The sequence below is a fragment of the Protopterus annectens genome, chromosome 2.part2 (assembly GCF_019279795.1).
Source record: "Protopterus annectens isolate FY-2018-M chromosome 2.part2, PAN1.0, whole genome shotgun sequence".
NCBI lineage: Eukaryota > Metazoa > Chordata > Ceratodontiformes > Protopteridae > Protopterus > Protopterus annectens.
This window is the reverse complement of record NC_056730.1, coordinates 308,331,201-308,351,543: the sequence shown is the minus strand read 5'-3', so window position 1 is coordinate 308,351,543 and position 20,343 is coordinate 308,331,201.

The following is a 20,343-nucleotide window of genomic DNA, read 5'->3' as shown; positions in this document are numbered from 1 at the left end:
TGCACACACTTATTGCTGCTTATTTGTGCTTAAACATGCTTACTTGTACCTTATTCATTATGACACTTACACTTCACATGTGCATTTCGTGCATTACTCCAGTTCACATTTAAATGCTATTATGTAGGTTATATTGCAAAATGATGTAAAATTATGTTCATATGCAGATTTCCTATGGAAAATGATTTGTGCTGCAGTGGGACTCTAACTGGGAATGCCTGTTTGTTAGGCAGATGCTCTAACGACTCCACTATTGCTGTGCTGCTTCATTTGCATATAAGTTCCTTATTATCCTCTTTAGCCTTTTCAGCTGCTTTACCCGTAGCTAAGTGAGGGGCAAACCCACACACCTATGGTTAGCTGTACTCGGGGGTTTTAAAAAAATAAATACAAGTGTTTCTTCATTTTATTTCAATGTACTGTTGCTGTTGAACACATGGGGACTGTTGGTGGAGATATGCGGACATCTATTTAGTTACACTTTCTTCTGTTCTACTTTGCAGGGGCTTGTTCATTCTGAGAGCTCTGCTCTCAGACACACCCCCTGCACATTTCCATGCTCAGTGTAGGATTTGGAGCTCTGGCGGCATGCCTTCATTATCAATCATGGCGCGCTGCCGTCCTCCTCTTCAACTGCCGCTTATGTGCAGGACTAGTTTAGTCCTGCTCAGCAGATTAGTGAATCCAGGGGAGAGACTTTTAAGTGTTTTAGGGCAGCAGTGTACTTATATGAACTGTGAGTGGATTAAGCATCTTTAGAGCAGTGTAGTGCATACTAAAGGTGTTATAGAGGTGTACTGCTAAGGCTCTGTAGTGATAGAACAAAGCCTGATATAGTAAATCAAGTAAGTGACGCTTTCAAAATTCAGAAGCGTAAAGGGCAAAAACAGCACATTCTAAAATCCACAGTTATACTTTTAAAGCATTTTGTAGCCACACAAACCATTGTTATTTGTTAATAATCTTGAGATCACAGGTACCTTGTAGATGTGGGGTACTATAATATACCACATTATTAAAATCAGCATATATTCTCACTGCTCAGACTTAAATTCTCATTCTACTGAGGACTGCAATAGCTGATATCAGATTTCCAACAGGTACCCATTTTTAGAGCTATTTGGCCTACACTATTAATGCATAGAAAAGAAGCTTTATTTGAGAGTGGGTGTACTTAATATTTGTGCTGCAAGAATAGTAAGTAAACCAGAGACATTATTTCAGTGTTTTTTTTTTTCCTGGAAAAAGGCAGGTGGGGCCCATCTAGTGCCTGCGAAGAGTAATTACATGATGAGGTGTTACACCATCCATTGAACTTAGTGGAGGTATTCACTGACGTGCAAAGTTTTTAAAGTGAAGGAGATGTCTGAAATAGAGAAAGATTTTGTAGTAACCAAACCATCCTTGTCTGCTCTGGTTCAGGACTATGAGGTAAAACATGCTTCTCAGGAGGAAAAACCTGTAAAAAGAAGTATGTTGAACTCCCTCTACTGTGGAAACAAATTACGAAGCTCACACAACACAGTGCCCAAATGCTGTAGACATGGTGGAAGCACAACAATGCTACTTGAGAGGCTTGCTAGAAAGGACATGACCCAGTCAATGTATGCTTTTTCACAACTTAAGTTTTAAAATTGCTATTGGACATTTTATCATTTCTACATCTGAACAGACTACATATTGCCCAGGATGCGAGCAGGAACATCCTACAGTAAATTATTTTCAGAGTTCATAGTTACAGTCAGAAGAACCATACTTTTCTTTAAACTAAGGAAGTCAATGCTTTTTCCTGACAGAAATTATATCATTGAATGTTTCCCCATCTCCTAACTACTGTGAGAGATCAACAAGAGCTTAAAAGAAAATAGGACGAAGTTGCTCATTGCTGACTTTAAGTCTTCAATCCTACTTGCTATACCAAGCCTTGTTGTCTACTGTGGAGATGGACATTTCTGAATGCAGAAGAGAACTTGGTGTCATTGAAGATTATGCTGCCTATTTTCTTTAGTAAGTGATGGACACTGTAGAACAGGCTCCCCATCCTTGAAAGACAGAGGTTCTCCCTATCCCTATTGAAGTGCAACTTGGACCAATGGATGTGTAATCAGAAATTCACTCCTTGTCTAGCTCCTATGTTTCTGATTGATAGAAGCAGTCAGTAAATCACCCTCTATAAATCAAATATAAATCAACCATGTGTGTCAGTTTTGGGTTGTATGGCTAGGATTTTAAGGACCCTAGTGGTTCTTAGCCTAGCATACACTGATGAACCTATTTCAAACTATAAACTTAATTACTTCTAAATGTAACAGATAAAGTCAAAATAAACACAACTTTGAAGACAAAACAACATGTCCATCACTTACTGAAAAAAAAGGTGAATGATTTCTTCTTGCCTACGATTTATGATTAAACTGTCAAACATATTGCTAGATTGGGTTGAGTATTTGTATTTGTATTGAAGAATGGACCTTGTAATATTGTCATTAGTGTACTGAGATGTGATGAAAAATGAGGAGTCCTAGATATTTGGATAGTTGAAGGAATAAGTTTTGTCTCTTGTGAGAGTGGAGACCATTTTTTAAAGGGCAGTGAAATGAGTTGCAGACATATATGAGTGGTTCTAGATTTCTGAGGAAACAACATTATTCTTTGTGTATAGAGGATAATTAATCTACAGGGGAAAAGGAAGCTGACAAAAAATTTGAGGGAGCACTACTTGTGTGGGTAGGGTAGCTATAGGAGAGGGGCAGATCAATCAAGGGGTCACAGGAACAATATCTGGGAGTACATGTTGCTAAAGTATTTGCAGCTTTATCAATTGCAGTATGACTGTGACATGATCAAGCAGAAATGGATGTATGTATTTATAGCTTTTTTCCAAGGTTAGAACTATGTCTCAGTGATGTTAATATTCACATGAACATTTCTAGAAGGTCTGCATAACAAAAGCAAATGAAGCCTACTGACCACTCTTGGAAATCTCTTATGTACTGTTGGGTTCATTACAGGAAACTCAACGTCTTATTGAGGTCACAGTGATTAGGAAAAAGTGAGTGGGCAAAATGAGGAGAACAGAGGCCTTCAATGCTATGGGAGCTGTTATGTTTATAACAGGAACAGGCCAAGACGTGAAATTTACAACCTGTTGTACCTTCAATGGATGCTGCTCTTCTTAAAAATGTTACTTGGAGGGAATTGCTTTTCTTCACGGAAATATGCCTGTACTTACATAAATAAATTAAGGCTTCTGTCAGCTCTCAGGCTGTCCTTTTTGGTCTGCCTGATAGATTGCAGATTGTAAGAGGAAAGTAGAATTCTAACTATTCTGATGTTCTCGGTATGCCTCCACCATTTGTTATGTTTCAATTTATTTACCTTCCCATATATTTCGATAGTTGCTTTCTCTGGGGAAGGGGTTAGCTATGCACAATTACTTATATTTGGATTTATATTTTCAGGCTTATATTTATTTCTTGTTTTTGGAATATTGGTCTTATTCAGACCGTATCTAAATTACATATTTAACTTCTGTTGCTAACATGAATTGCATAGAAATAATTTTGTTCTCCTTTGCAATGTCTAGAGATTACTAAACATTGGTTCTGGGTGAAAAAAAATTGTGCTAGTTGTTTAATCTGTGATGATTGTTTTCATGAAAATTATGTTCACTAAAGGCATTGTCAATATGGAACTTCACTATCTATCCCTAAAACAACTCTCTCAGTAGACTATGATTCTCTCTCTCTCTCTCTCTCTCTTTTATTTAAGCACTGCAGCTCTCTGTAGATCATATCAAGTTTTACTTCAAACTGGACCAAATGGAGTATCAGCGTACTTGTTTCCCTTCTGTTGCCAGCCTCACAGTGCTAGGTATCCTAAGGTAGTGTAGCAACAGCCTTGTGTTCACAGATAATGCATTCTTGCTAAAAACAATTAACTCTGTGAGATGTGCAAATATTTAACAGATATGGAGACTTCACTCAAAAAAAGTCCAGGCTGTGAGCATCACACTGACACATTACACACTATGCATCTAACCCTGACCCTTAATGTAACGTCATATGCTCTTGTTGTAAAGAAATCCATACTAAATCGTCCAGGACCTGTAAGCATTGTGTCATCAAAAAATCAAAATTAATCATTGAATCGCATAATATATCACCATTAACAAAGTGTCACAATGAGACAAAGGGTCTACATGCCAGTACACCAGACCATTCCACTAACAAAAATGTTTTAGTGATTGGTGACTCCATCATGAGATAAACAGATTCCCCACTGACTAGGGTGGGTAAAGACAGCATGACAGTGAGTTATCATTCAGGTGCCAGGATGTCAGATATCTCAAGGGCACTTAGGACCCATGTACCAGACAAATGTAACTATAACATGGCATGTGTGCTGTAGGAGTGAATGAGTTGGGTCTATAAAACATGAGGAAGATGCAGAGAGACATGTCTCTGAATATATGTCACAAATATAGGCAAGATCCTGATACTGAGAAGGATCCTCTCTTTTCCAAGAGTGATGCCAAGGTACAAAGCAAAGATTATTGTCTTCAGCAATTAGCTAAATAATTGGTGTCATTCTGGGGGGGAGGGTGGTTCAGTATATGTCATCACGGAATGAAATGCTTTACAGCTCTGCTTGTTTTCAAAGGATGGTCTACTCCTTTTGTTCAAGGGCTTCCACATACTGGCTAGAACCATTGCTTTCTGATAGTACCTTTTTAGGCAAAACTCAGTTAATAAGCATTCCAGTGTTAAAAAAAATGTCAATATCAAAACAAGATCAAGTTAAGGCGGTTCTGCTCAATGTCAGACATAGAAACAACAAGATGCCTGATCTTGATGAAATTCTGTAGTTGGAAGGTACCCATAAATGTTTACTCATGGAAACATAATTTATATGTCCAGTAAGAACCCTCTTTATAACTGGGGTTAGCATCTACTGTGCCATCAGACCCAATAGCAACAGTTGTGGTGTGTCCATGTCTGGAAGAGACCATATCATCTCTAGGCAGATTCCTAGAGACCCACAAATGGAATTTATTGAACTCCAAATCACACTAAACAAATTCAACTATTAGTTTATTGCCTGTCACAGGATGCATATCATGACCCAGAAGTTCATGTCAAGTTCCTAAATATCATAGCTCTACTCTGATAAAAAAGAGCTCCATTTTTCTGGGAGAATTTTATTAGCTATCAGTTGAGTGAAGTGCCTACACTTCCAAATGTAGGACATGCACAGAAGTTTTTAGTTCTAATAAATAAAAAAAAAATAATGGGAAAGATTGCTACCAGCCCAGCTAGAAGACAAAATATTTTGACCTTGTACTTATAGATGTTGTATTATGATGCACAATTCCACAATTTCATCTCCAATTAAGACAGACCATAATCTAGTAAAAGTTTCCTTTCAAATTATCTACCCCCCTGAAACCAGTATTATCTGAATTAAAAAACTTCAAGCACATACATCTTCTCAAATTCTATGATGAAGCCTCAAAATTCACAGTATCATTCCAGACAGCACATCAGTAGATAGAGTTGCAAATGAGTTTTGTACTGACTTAAATAAATGTATAGAATTGCTAGTCCCATGTAGATATAAATATAATTGGAAATTTAAAAGTAAACTACTCTGGTAGTCCACCGAAATACATAAAATGTACAATATAAAACAAACTTTTTAGAATACACAAAAGTCTTAAACAACCCCCAGTCAAAGAAAATATTTGGAAATGGACTAAGAATTAAAAAAATATATACTATTGATCTGCTAAGGCATCCCCTGAACTTAGGTTGGCTTCTGGTCAAAAGGACAATTGCAAGCCCTTATTTAGTTATGTTAGAAAGTTAAGAAACAACATCCAACAATGTACAGAACACATTACATAGTGAAACCTACTTTGACCTGGTGAATATTGTCAATGCACTAACACAGTAATTCCCAAACTTTTATGAGCCAAGACCCACTTTCAAGAATGGTAATTTTTCATGACCCACTACTATCTATTAGCTACTTCCTGTCAGTCTGCTCAGCGGAGAAATAGACGTGCTCTAATCTACTGCATGCCTGTCATTGTCAGAGTTGGCTCAGAACTTGGAGCTAACTGCTTATAATATCATTCTTTAATTTTATAACATAATAACGAATTTAATAACACCAAATAAATGCATTATAATAAAAGAACACAAAACTGTCCCTTTACGGAATGACAGCTTTCCCCAGAAAAGTGTATGTGCATCCAGATCAAGCTTGCTTAAAGTAAATAAGCTCAGTACACTGATCGCCAAAAGTGAATACACACATTTCAAAGGGCTCAAGGCAAACACCAAGGACAGATCAACATTTCACATCTTAAACTGTATGAGGGTGTCAAGCAGATCTCTTACTTTCTGTCCCAGAGGGCAGTGATAAACAAATAGGGCACAATTTCCATTGCTCACCTGTGAGACCTTTTGGCCATAATAGGGCTTACAGATCACAACCTGCTGCTCTTTGGCACTCAAAAGTAGTACGGATGCTTCTACAATCACAATATAAACAAAGTCTTAACAGTTATATTGAATTATTCTGTTATAAGTTTCCAAACAGCATTAATCTGAGAGCATGGCTTAACATTTCCATTAACTGGACTTTTGCAGTAGTACCCACACACACACATGCACATGCACACGAACACACACACACAAACACGCACATACACCTACACATAGCTCTCAACCAAAAAGAGACAAATCTCAACAAAATAAGGGACAGATCCAGAAATAATCATGGACATTTTTCTTATATTAGTATTATTAACTTCAGACATTGACAAAATAACAGAACATGAGTGAATATGCATTTTTCTAAAGTAAAAGAAATTTGTAACTCTAATTATTGTCGTTATTTATTAAGTGTAATTCATGACCTTTTCTCCAAAAGTCACCAGTTTTAGTTGGGATTAAGAGGACAGAGCTAAAATGTCAGTCAAAATCAGGGATGTCCCTGAAAACCAGGGACAGTTGAAAGGTATGCACATACCTACCTACCTACACCCCCTCTTACACTTACACACACACACACACACACACACACACACACACACACACACACACACACACACACACACACACACACACACACACCATATCTCTCAACCTCTTAGCAGAAAAATATGGGCAAAGCCAAAAATAATGGTGGGACAAAGCCCACAAAATAGGAACAAAATTAAATATTGCTCTCACAAACTTATAAAGTTGCTAGAATAAAAGGTATTGTGTTATTGTGAGTTTTCTGAAGGATATGAAGTTTGAAACTCAAATGCCTGTCATTATTTAGTGAATTCTTTCCTCGCTGATTTGCCACAATAACCCCCCACACACACACACACACACACACACACACAAAACCCACAAATATTATGAGGAACAGACAAAAAATATTAGGCAAAAATCTGGACAGTTGAGAGACACCTCCCTCCCTCTTTTACACACACACACACACACACACACACACACACACACACACACACACACACACACACACACACACACATGCACGCACACACAGACACACACACACGAGCGCACACACACACACACGCACACCCACACACACACACATGGATAAATAAAATGTTGCTGACAGCAGGTTAGTAGCTAGAGTGGTTACTGAAACATTGTAAGTTGTTTACAAAATATAACCCAATTCATATTTACTTTGTTTATTATGACTTATAAAATTCAATTGAAAACATAAACTCTAATGAGCACTAGCACTATAAAGATTTGTTTTGTTGAGTAGTTTGATATTTACATTTCTTTAATAACTTTTATGGCTCCAGAGATGTGAACATCTTTTTGAAATGTGAGGCTATAACCTGATTTTTTTTTGAAAAAGCTCAGGATTCAACCATTGAGAATTTAGAGTACAATCTTACAGGGCTCTATTATAGAGAATGAGTTAAGTAGTACTAAACATGCCCTGGTGGAACCTTTCCATAAGCTGTATGGCAGACAGCACTGTTGATGCTTCTACATCAAGATGGCCCTATTACCGGCCCTGGGAACTACAGACCCATCAATCTGATGAGTCTCACTTGTAAGTCAATGGAACATATTTTAACAGACTTGATTAACGATGACATTAACAACCTTATTAAGCTTGATCCACAGTAATTTGGTTTTGTGAAACATAGGTCGTGTTTAATGAGTTTGGTAAAATTCTTCCAAAAAATATTACAAGTGGTCAGACTGTACGCACAACCTACCTTGATTTGGCCAAAGTATTTGATCATCCCCCATGCTAGCATGCTTAATAACCTATATGTTTTACAAATAGACCCCTGTATGGTAAGATTGATACAGAGTGACTACAAAACAGAACCCACATGGTGCAGGTAGCAGGGACACCACCAAAGAGCATAAATGTGGCCAGTGATGTCCTGCAGGCCTCAGTGCTAGGACTGTTTTTGGTATTTACTTCTCTGATCTACAGACTAAAAAACAACACATATATAAGTTTGAGGATACTGCAGACTAAGACTAAGAGACATTGTCAATTTTTCTGTCGCAGAAGACCGCCAGCAGGAATTTTCAGTTATACATACCTAGTGTACTGAAAAGAGGCTTAAATCACATGCTAAAAAATGCAACATTCTTGACAACTCTCCACCCAGCCCCACAGAAACTCATATAGCACTTATAATTCATCACTTTGCAATGAAAATGTAGATAGAGACCTGAAAACCTGGGTTGAAGATTCGGTCTCTTTTCTTCACCAAGTGGAAAAGGTTGTCAAGACATCCTTGGCACTGCTGATCGCTATGACATAGCAGAGGGTCCAAAAGAGGAACACTCCCTTTTTATTCACATTGAAAGTTGTTGTTTTTTTTTTTTTTATATTAGAGCATATTATAGTTAGTGATATAAATTCTTACTATAGACTTAGTTCATTTCTTTAAAAAGATATGCATCCATAGACATGTCCAACTTTATGAGGAACACCAGTAAATTTTGGAGGGAAAAAGTCAAATTTGAGACACAAAATCATAGTGCTATTCCTAAATTTATTTATTCATTGACATTTGATTACTGAGAAAGTACTATTGGGTAGAAGCCCTTTTTCCATGAAGGCCCGGTGAGAAAAGTTCCGCATTATTACAAAACATTTTAAGAACAATAATTTTACAATCTTCAAAAATAAAACAAAAACATTTCCAGTTTAAATAATCATAACAAATTGCACATAATATAAAAACATTGGCTAAAAATCAATACAAGGTATATGACAATCATTTAATATTTAGAGAAACTTTAGACAGCTTGTAGAAAAGTAAAGGTAAGTTAGTTTAATATAAACAGGAACTGCAATATGAGGTGAGGGAAAACAGGTTTATGGTATATTTAGAGAGAAAGTCAGGAAAGAGAATTAGATAGCAGTAAGGAAATAAGTGAATAAGGGAGGGTAAGGAGGTATAATGAATGAAAATATACTTGTTTACATTTAGGGATATAGTTTATCCTGGATTTGAGCAAGAACAGAGCCAGGTTTTAGCTAGGAAGTCTTTTAGAGTGGTTTTGAAACATGGGGGGGGGGGGGTATAGACCTGATGGATACAGGTAAGGAGTTCCAGGCCTTAGCAATCTTGTATGACTACAGACAATTCCCAACAGATTTGATAGGTTTGTAAACAGACAAGGTTTTTTGTTACTGGATCACAATGACCGAATGGGACTGTAGTTGTGTAGAATGTTTTTTAGTGCTAGACAGGCAGATGGATGCTGGATAATTGTATAGGTGGTAAGAAGATGTGTATAGGTTATTGATATAGCAGTTCTAACCAATTTAGGCTTTACAGTGCTATACAGTGTTGGGTTCTGAAAAGTATATGTGCTATAGATTTAGCAACACTGTTATCACATTGCTCAAGTTTTAATTGTTGTGAATCCTGGAGATTATTAAGGATGGTAGCACCATAAAGAATAGTGGGGAAGAGATAAGTAGTGGCAAGTATAGTTTTAGCTGCATCAGTCAAAATGTTTTTAGCTCTGTAAAGCATCTCTAGTTGTGATGTGTTTTTCTTATGCAATTTTTGTATATGTGTGTCAAATGTATGATTATTATTGACTAATAGCTTGGTATGAGAAGTGACTTCAGTGGTTGTATTATTAAGAGAGAGGGCTTTAAGTTTTGTTTTTTCATGAGAGAGGGATTTGGGGAAAAGGTAGGAGTTTGGTCTTTTTTGTGTTGAGTATGAGTTGCGAGTTATGAAGCCATGTTTCAGTGGCTGTTAAAGCTTCCTGAGTAATTTTTTGGAGGTGTACCATGTTGTCATAGCAGGTGAGAGGTATGCTTACATGTTGTTCAACAAACACTGAATGTTATATTGGGCCAATGATGAACACTATTTTGCAGTTCTATTAACTCTTGTTTATATTTATTTTCCCAAACCAATGTAGCCGTTTGAAAATGCACAGTACATTTGTTTGCCCCTTTTGCCAATTATTTTGCCTGGGCAATGTTTGAAATAGGCCCTTTGGAGGAATTTGTTATCCTGGTTGACAAACATTCAGTTAAAATGAAAATAACTTAGAATAGTATTCAGAAATACATAATGACCTGTGAATTCCTGTATATTTTTATGGAGTGATTCAGTGGTGTGAAGGCTGCAGCATGCAGCATGTAGCACTACAGTAATCTCACAGGAGACAGGAACATGCAACTGTGATAATCCTGGGGTATGACTAATTAGCCAAGTACATGTCTTTGCAGCTTTTCTCTAGGATTGGAATACTGAAGTATCTCTAAGGGTCTATTTGGGGAATGAATCAATAAAAATGTACACCTTATTTAGACAATGTGCACCCATTGATTTCTATGGCTGCTGCATACCATGGCAGGTACGTACACAGCTGTATGTATATGTATGTGCATCTGTGAGGGGTGATGCTTGGAGCTGCCTCAGAGTGTGCGTGTGTGTGTGTGTGTGTGTGTGTGTGTGTGTGTGTGTGTGTGTGTGTGTGTGTGTGTGTGTGTGTGTGTGTGTGTGTGTGTGCATGTTTACAGATAATGGGCAACAGTGCTGTATGGGCTGGTAGGGACAGCACTAGCGATATTACTTCTACCTGCATTATGTTCCATTCAGACACATTCTAAGGAGATGTTGGTGAGCCTTTGCTCTGTCTAGATCTTTCATATCTCTAAATCGCTTCTTATCAAGATTGTGCTACTAGAGTTCCCTACACCACTTTATTAATTTATGCTAACCCTTACTTTACATTTTACCTTACAAAATACATTTCTGTGACACTACCTCAATACATGAGACTCACACACCACACACATAAGAACATATGCACAACACTAAATCTATCTCCTTACCAAACCCTTACTCTAAGCCTGATCTGCAAACACTTAGAGACATGCTCCTAGCCCCATAATGCCAAGCTTTTGGTATATACAAAAGTTTGTGTTTAGCATCACAAACACATACTTACCATCTACAATGCTTTTCTTTCATCTGCAGCACTCATGATTATTGCACTTCATGAAGAATGTATTTGATAAATTTTACATACTCAAAAATATTTCAGTAAAAAATAAACCATTGATCAACTATAGTAGACTCACAAAAATATGTGTGTGTGTGTGTGTGTGTGTGTGTGTGTGTGTGTGTGTGTGTGTGTGTGTGTGTGTGTGTGTGTGTGTGTGTGTGTGTGTGTGTGTGTGTGTGTGTGTGTGTGTGTGTGTGTGTGTGTGTGTGTATTTATTGGTCTACTTCATTTGGTCGACTTTTTGGAACAGTGAAACTAATCAATGAAGACCAGAGGATCAAAGTTCCAAAATGTCTAACCTAAAAAAAAAAATATAAAACACTCGCACTTCTAATTTCATGTTTTTGCATGGGGACAATCCCCCCTGTAGCCCCCTCACCCCCTGCTACTTAAATATATCAACTTTGAAAATAATGGTAAAGTTCCCATTCCACACTGTACGGCGATCTCCATTCACAGGATTCGACATTTCGGAACATCGATCCTCCAGTCTAGTTTCGCTGTTCCGAAAAGTTGATCAAATGAAGGGGGCCCATATCTCTCTCTCTCTCTCTCTCTCTCTCTCTGAATATATATATATATATATATATATATATATATATATATATATATATATATAAATGTATATCTTTACACCTACACACACACACACACACACACACACACACACACACACACACACACACTTTATATGGATGTATCCACTTAATTTGGTATAGTTGTTGTAAAGTAAACTTAATTTGGACAACAGGAAAACCGATCGATGTTTGTACAAGACTGAAATAATAGCAGGTTGGGGATATGCTCTTAGCGTGGTATTGTGTAATGTTATATTTGGAATATGTAAGTAATGGGGAGGGGGCAGCATGTTTTGCTCCAAAGTTATTTCTTAGAATGAGTGCTGGTATGTTGATGCTCCTTTGTCGACCTTTTATTGTGTTGGTCCATTTTCAGACGGCATCCTAGAAGAGGGGATAATTCTCCACAGTTTCAAAAAGAGTATAGTAATACAGCAAAAATAAAACAGAAGGCATACATATGACACAAGGTATGACATAAACAAGTAGAAAAATAGTTACATACAAGGTTGTTTTCAAGAAAATATTTGCTGGATATTTTTCAGTGATCTTTCAACAGCTGCTTGTAATAATTTTTTTCCAGTGGCTTAGTGAAGTAAATATCATCTACTGATGAACTCAATAGCCTTCAGAATTCTATAAATGAAAATTATGTAGTGCCATAGAAGTTGCAGTGTACAGCTGAATACAGGTGATTTTTCATAATTGTTTTGAATACTGTTAAAGCCAAAGCTGATATAATGATTTATGGAATTGCTTTCCATTCACTTGTCTTCTATTTTGTTTTTTTAAATGTACTATTGGTGTTTGTTTGTAGATAGTAGGTTCCTATTGGTAATATACAAGGAGAGCAGGGTACTATGTGCGGCAAATGGATCATTAAATAATATTTTCTGAGTGAAAATAAAGCGACCATAGTCAACTTTTTTCTAAACCTTTCTGGCTTAGCTGCTTTAGCACTTCACAGGGGTGTTTTGAAATGCTTTCTGAGCAATAAAGTTAGCAGCTGTGTGGTATGATAAAGAAATATTTAACATTACAGATGTAAGTCTCAGCTGCTGTGATGCCATATTGGACTTTAAGGAAAAGTAGAGAGTTTGTCAGACATAACAGTGTTTGTGTATTTATATATATATATATATATATATATATATATATATATATATATATATACATGTGTGTATATATATGTATGTATTTAGTTATTATTGGATGTTACCTGTTGACTCTACAATGGTCCCAGGTTCTGTTGATAACATTTATCATTGTGTTTTGGGAATGTTCTTTGAAATATGTTCTGCTATCTGCTGTCAGTTTCAAGTATTTCCATTCTGTGTGCTTGTGTGTGTGTGTGTGTGTGTGTGTGTGTGTGTGTGTGTGTGTGTGTGTGTGTGTGTGTGTGTGTGTGTGTGTGTGTGTGTGTGTGTGTGTGTGTGTGTGTGTGTGTGTGTGTGTGTGTGTGTGTGTGTGTGTGTGTGTGTGTGTGTGTGTGTGTGTGTGTGTGTGTGTGTGTGTGTGTGTGTCTGTGTGTGTGTGTGTGTGTGTGTGTGTGTGTGTATGTGTGTGTGTGTGTGTGTGTGTGTGTGTGTGTGTGTGTGTGTGTGTTTGTGTGTGTGTGTGTAACCTGTGTAAGTAAATACATAAGGTATACATATAATTAATTAATAATACTAGATCATCACTGACTGCCTTAGAGGAACCATAAAGAACAATGAGTACTTAGAAGAGTTCAAGATATTTGGTCGTACATGGAATACATTTGTATTCTCCAGTTGCTACTTAACTAATTTCTGTCTCTGCTCTATATTGACCATCTATGTGTTTATCTTGTTGTGAACTTCAAATGTAATTGCTGTCTCTGCTCTGTATTGACCATCTATTTTTTTATTTTGCTGTGAACTTCAAATGTAATTGCTATCTTACAAATGTACATTGTTAAAACTCTATCATGAATTGTTCTTGTTAGAATCTGTTTCAAATTGTACTTCTTTTTGGAGCTTTTCTCCTCTGGTCTCCACAGAGAATAGGCTTCTTGCTCAGTTGGACTAACCCGGTTAACAAATGACAAATAAATAAATAAATTGTGAGTAGGTCATATACTGACTGGCAATGCACACACTGCTTTATGGATGAGAAGTGAGATTACTGGGAAGGTTGGAAGGCATGGGTGACATGAGTGCACATCTCAAACAATGAAACCACATTCAGAATCGCAAATAAAGTAAAGGCAGAGTCACTGATGCCACTAACAAGCACCAGACAAAGGGAACAATATTCTACTGCCCACAGACTGCCTGAAAACTTATGCAGATACTGTTTGATAAAGCCTATAGCTTGCCAAGATCTGAAACAGAAACATGCCGACAAAATAAAGTTAATACAATTCCTGGTCTGCCAGCTGATATCCAGCACAGGACCGCAAGCACCTATATCATGCAGAAATATTTTAAATTATTAACTGATTTATAAATGTTTAGCACATTTGTTCCATAATCCTATCTCAGTTTTGAATAAGACAAAGTACACTTTTTTCCTCATGCTTTTTGCTTTCAAGTCTATGCTAACACTTCTTAATTCTGTCATTACTAACCCATAGTAAGACTTTTGATTATGATTAGCACAAACATCATAACCCCCAACCCCCCAAAAAAGTAAAAAATAAAAAAAAATAAATAAAACAAAATGTAGTATGCTCTCACTTGAACCGAAAAAGTTGTAGGCATGAACCACCTAGTTACCAAGGCAATCTCCATTTAGCGGGTGTTAAATCAAGTCCTTAGTAAAATGTCTAATTTCTTGTATGATTCATTTCATGATCTCTGGCAGTTATAGATCATTAATTATTTGGCTCATACCCTTCAGATATATTGCAGCTATAATTCAAGTAGAAATTAAGTCTTCATGATTTGTCAACAAAGTTTGTATCCTGCATGCAATATTTATTTAAATGAATGAATACTTATTTTAAACAGCATAACATTTTAAGCAGATCACTACTTTTAGCCTTTTCATAATTCTACATTACTTTTTATTCTTGTGCCCTTCCTAAAGTTAGAATGCCATTTCTGTAAGTTGGCACCTGAAGGAATAGTGGGTTTTAATATCCTGTGTTTTTCTGGACTCCGCTGAAGTCATAAAATAACCGCTGGACTCTTGGAACTGATATATTTAGTGGCACTAGCAGTAAAAATGTTATCTTTAAAAAAATTATCTTTATGATATATAAAGATTAGCCTGTCTGCAAGAACAGATAAGTCCCTACCAGCATTCACAGATTCTAATTAAACATCATCAGTTTTTGAACTAAACCTTGTGTTGCACACTCAGCAATTTCCTTACACAATCAGTATTCTTTAGAGGGTGACAAACTAGTGTTCAGCACTTCAGTATACAGTCTGTCTAGACATTTAGTATCACTAACCCTGTCAAATGCAATTGAAACATTATTCTTCCAGCACTGATGGCTAACTTATTTTCTAGAGTCCGCCTTACTGGAAGAGGAAACATGCATTTGATGCATATGACTTCTTATATATAATGTGCTGATAAATGTGTTTCTGTACTTATCCAATTCTCTCTAAATTATGTTAGTAATCCGTCCTTACATTAACTTTGGTATTGTATTCAGCAAACTAATCAGTCTATAATTATGCACGTTTTGCATGGAGCCTTTGTTTTAATAATGTAGGTTAATGACATATTATTTCTCTCTTTTTGGATTTATTCTTCTTCCATGGTGTCAACCAATTCAGCGGTCATTAATTACAGCAATCATTTTAATAATCTCTTATTTATGCATTCCTGTCTACTTACATTTTAGTTTCCAGCTTTGAAATTCTTTTTCTCACTTTAATTCCCTTGCTGATACAATGTATTGCATTACAGGTAGCCTGTCTATCTCCATGGAAATATAAGCTGCATTACCATTATTATAAATTACAGCAGCTGCAAATTACTGTGCAAATAACACAGAAATGTCACATTTTGTTTAATAACTGATTACCAGACTTAATAATAGATTTGTGCAGAAAGTCTTCTTTTCTTCCTCTTTTAATGTAACTAGAGAAAACATTTCTGCTGTTCACTACATTTGTGTCTAATTTATACACATATAATGACCTAGATTTTAGTAATTCCCAGTTTGTCATACATTCAGCTGTATGACCTAACAAATAATTATTTGTAATATTCTTACACTCTATTTTTTAAATACAATTTTCCTATTTTTTTTTTCATATAAGCCACCATGGAACACAATACTTACATGCTTGATAATTTCGTGAATAATGTTATCTTTAACAAGATCCTACAGTTCATTAAAATAATGTTTGTGAGATATGCTGTAGCAGGTATAACACAATGGAGACACTTTCTTCCATCAAAGTGTACTTTATTTACAGTGAAATTAAAACAAAAGTTTAAGTCTCAAACATAATATCAACTGATAAGCATACTTTTTCACAATGCAGGTTAAGTAGCTCACTGTTCGCAATTCAGAATATAACAAATTCATGGTTCAGTTTTAAGCCTCCTCCATTGTTTAAAGGCAAACTGTTGTACTTCCATCCATGTACATGCATGCTTCTTGTTAGTCCCAGAGTCGAAGCCTAGGACCCTGCTCTCCGGTATTATACAGCTTCACAGCTTCCTCTAGTCACAACCCTCCAAGAGTCTCCACTGCATGCACAATATCTCTCTTGTATGAGAGCAAATGTCTGGCATACCTGAAGTATCTGGACTCAGTGATAGAAAGCATCTTTTTGACCCAATTAACTGTAAGTTCTACCTAGAAAGGTTCCTAGTAAGTATTAGACTGACTGCTGGTGTAGACCATTTTAAGCCTAGCCAATGTTCCTTTCAAATGTGAGACTCAAACTCTGTATTCTGTGACTGTGAGAAAAACACCTTAATTATTATACCAACCCCCAGACACTCCTATTTTAAAAAGTCCAACACAAGCCTCACTTTGGATTATTGTAACTCCTGTCTTTTGAACAAATTACTATACTATCAAGGTTTGTTGCTGTGTACCTGCAGGGAACTTTCAGAAATGTATCCATCAGCATCTGAAAATTGTCAGAAGCTCTGTGAAGACTAAAATAATAATATAACATAATAAAAAAATAGCAAAACCAGGAACCAGACAATCACTCCACAATTCACAGAAATGAAAATCCAAACGGACCAAGTGTTTATTCGTACAAAACACAAGTTAAGCGCTTTCATCAGTCTAATCAGCTGACTTCATCAGAACAAATTAAAAAGACACACAAGCAGCCTTTTATACCTAAAGTAGATCACATGCCTGAGTGGCAAAAAACTAAATACAAAGTTAATAAAGCAGGTTGCAGAAACATCACATTTCTAATTGTAAAAACAAGTACATAGAATGTATAATTAAAATACTTTAAATAGTGTAAGAGAGTAACCTTAAATAGCAACTAAAACTGATATTGTCATTGAGTCCAGGAAAACTGACTGCATCCAATTTTAGTTGCCACAACAATTCCCCTGTACTCAAGACCATCATTCTACTTTCCACACCTAGGATCTTCTAAGACCTGTTCTAACAATAAAACTTTAAAATCATGCCTGGGAAATTCAACAGAATGTTTACAAAGGGCATTAGTGGTGTTCCCCATTCTTACATATCTACAGTGTTCGTAGATCCTTTCTTTAAAGTGTCTTTTTGTTTTACCAATATAGAACCCACTGCACTTGGTACATAGAGCAGCATAAACCACACCTTTGGTGTAACAAGAAAAAAATCCCTTTAGGTTTAATTACAGAGTTATTAATTCTTAACATGTCTGTACAAAGAATAAAGTTACACTGTTTACAAAAAAAAACATTTCCTGGTACCCTTATACCTTTTAAAGCAGGGGTTTTGTGTTTCTTTTTCTAAAAGGTCTTTAATAGTAGAGCTCCTTTTAAAAATAATACGGGGTTCAAAAGCCAGTTTATCTAAAATGTTACCTTGTCCATGAAACACATGCCAGTTTCTCTTCAGTATATCAGAAATATACTGATAATCAAGAGAAAATTTACTAAAAAATGAGGAAGCATACTTAGTATTGCCCATGCTTGCTCTGAGTTGTTCCACTATAAGGTTGTGTTCACTATACTCTTTTATGAATAATGGTTTAAACCTACCATTCTGTCATAGTTGTTGAACTTCTTTATATACCTGGTCAAATAAAGCAGCAGGATACCCTTTAGCTAAGAACATTCCTCTTAAAAAATCACACTGTAAATGGTAGCCAACATCCAAACTAACCATCCGTGAAATCCTAACATATTGACCTTTTATAACTCCCCATTTAACATGTCCTGGGTGACAACTCTCATAATGTAACAAATGCTTACAATAGGTGGGTTTTCTGTAAAGGTCACTAACAAAACCATCTAAATCTATGTTCTTCCTGATAGTAACATCTAAATAATTAATTTCATCTGTTCTGTAAACGTAAGTAAAACACAAAAATTCAGTTGTCCCATTAATGTAGGATATGAAATCTTGTACATCATTGATGTCTCCATTCCAAAGAAAAAACAAATCATCCATAAAACGCAAGTAAAAATTCCATTTGTTAAAGAAAGGGGAGTTGAACAGAAACTTTCTCTCCCACATTAACATTATGATGTTATAAAAAATGGGGGCACACGCGGCCCCCCCCATAGCAACTCCACTCTTTTGAATGAAAAATTGTTCTTCAAAATACACGAAGTTGTACTTTAACACCATTTCCATAAGGGTAACCAGTACAGATACCTCATTGTTGTTGAACATATGGCAGTCATATAAAAATTCCTCAAACCACTCCAAACCTAACTGGTGAGGAATAACATTAAACAGGTTAACAACATCGATGGTTAAAAAAGAACAGTTGGCTTCAAAATTCAGACTGTTTAGTTTTTCAAGAAAGTGCCAAGAGTCAATGCAGATATGTTCCACAGATTTTAAAAATTTTTTAGTGTAACATCTATATATTTTCCCATAAAATGTGTTTTTGAACTGGCTGCATTGACTATAGGTCTAAAGGGTGGGTTAAGCTGGTCCTTATGGATCTTAGGAATGCCGAAAATACTCGGCACCCTAAGAAATTTTACAGAAAGAAAGTTAAGTAGGTCAACATCAATTTGTTCTTGAAAAAAAGGTCTTTCAAACTTAATTCAATTCTATAATATGAAATGTTAACATAATTGAGACCTCATTGTAAAAGCCTCCTTCAAAAAGTAAGGCATTCCTTCTAATACCATAGTCTTCCATAGTCATAATGATGGCTCCCCCACCATTATCAGGTTTCATTACCCTTAATGTTTTGTTGGAACAAAGTTTTTTTTAAAAGAAGAAGTTCACTATATGATAAATTAGGAACATTCACCTTTTCATGTCTGGAGAATGTTTCTAAAGTTAAAATCACACAGTTTTTCAAAAATAACCAGTGAATTAATTAATGGCAGGTTAAAAATACTTTTCTTTTTTAAACAAGTACTAGTTTCAGTAGAGCACAAAGAATCAAACAATATTTGAAAATTCAGTTTTCTTACAAAAACCTTTAAGTCCAGTAATAATTCAATCAAATTGGAATGTTTGGAAGGCACAAAGTTAAAGCCTTTTGCTAACAAACTGGTTAATTGTCATCAAATTCCTGCAACTAAAAATTATAAACAGAAAAGTCACCTTTATCGTTGGTAATAACTTTTACTTTTATAAAATGTGTCAGGCAAATTGGGAGAATCTTGTATATTCATCAATCCATAAGGGCACCAAAACCGTTGAAATGTAATCTTTGTTTAGTTCCACCTGTTTGTGGGTCTCCCTGAATTCTGGTGGTGGAAATTCTGTTGAAATCTCATATTGGAAAAGTTCCTCTGTGGGCCATAGTACACATTCCTCGAATGGTTGCATATTCTCTCTGATCTCCGCAGGCTACAGAAACATCACATTTCTGTACTGTGGTGGTGGTGCTGCAGTAGCGTTGTCACCTCACAGTAAGACGTTGTCCTGTTCGATTCTCAGCTAGAGCGTATTCTGTGTGGAGACATGCGTGAATGGGCATACTTTCGTTGAAGGTTGTGTGTCAGGGCTGGCAACTCGGCATGTAAAAATCTACTGCCAATCATTAGCGGACAGGAGTTCCACTGTGGCAACCCCTAACTGGGAAAAGCCAAAAGACACAACAGCAACAACAGAAACATCACATTTCTAA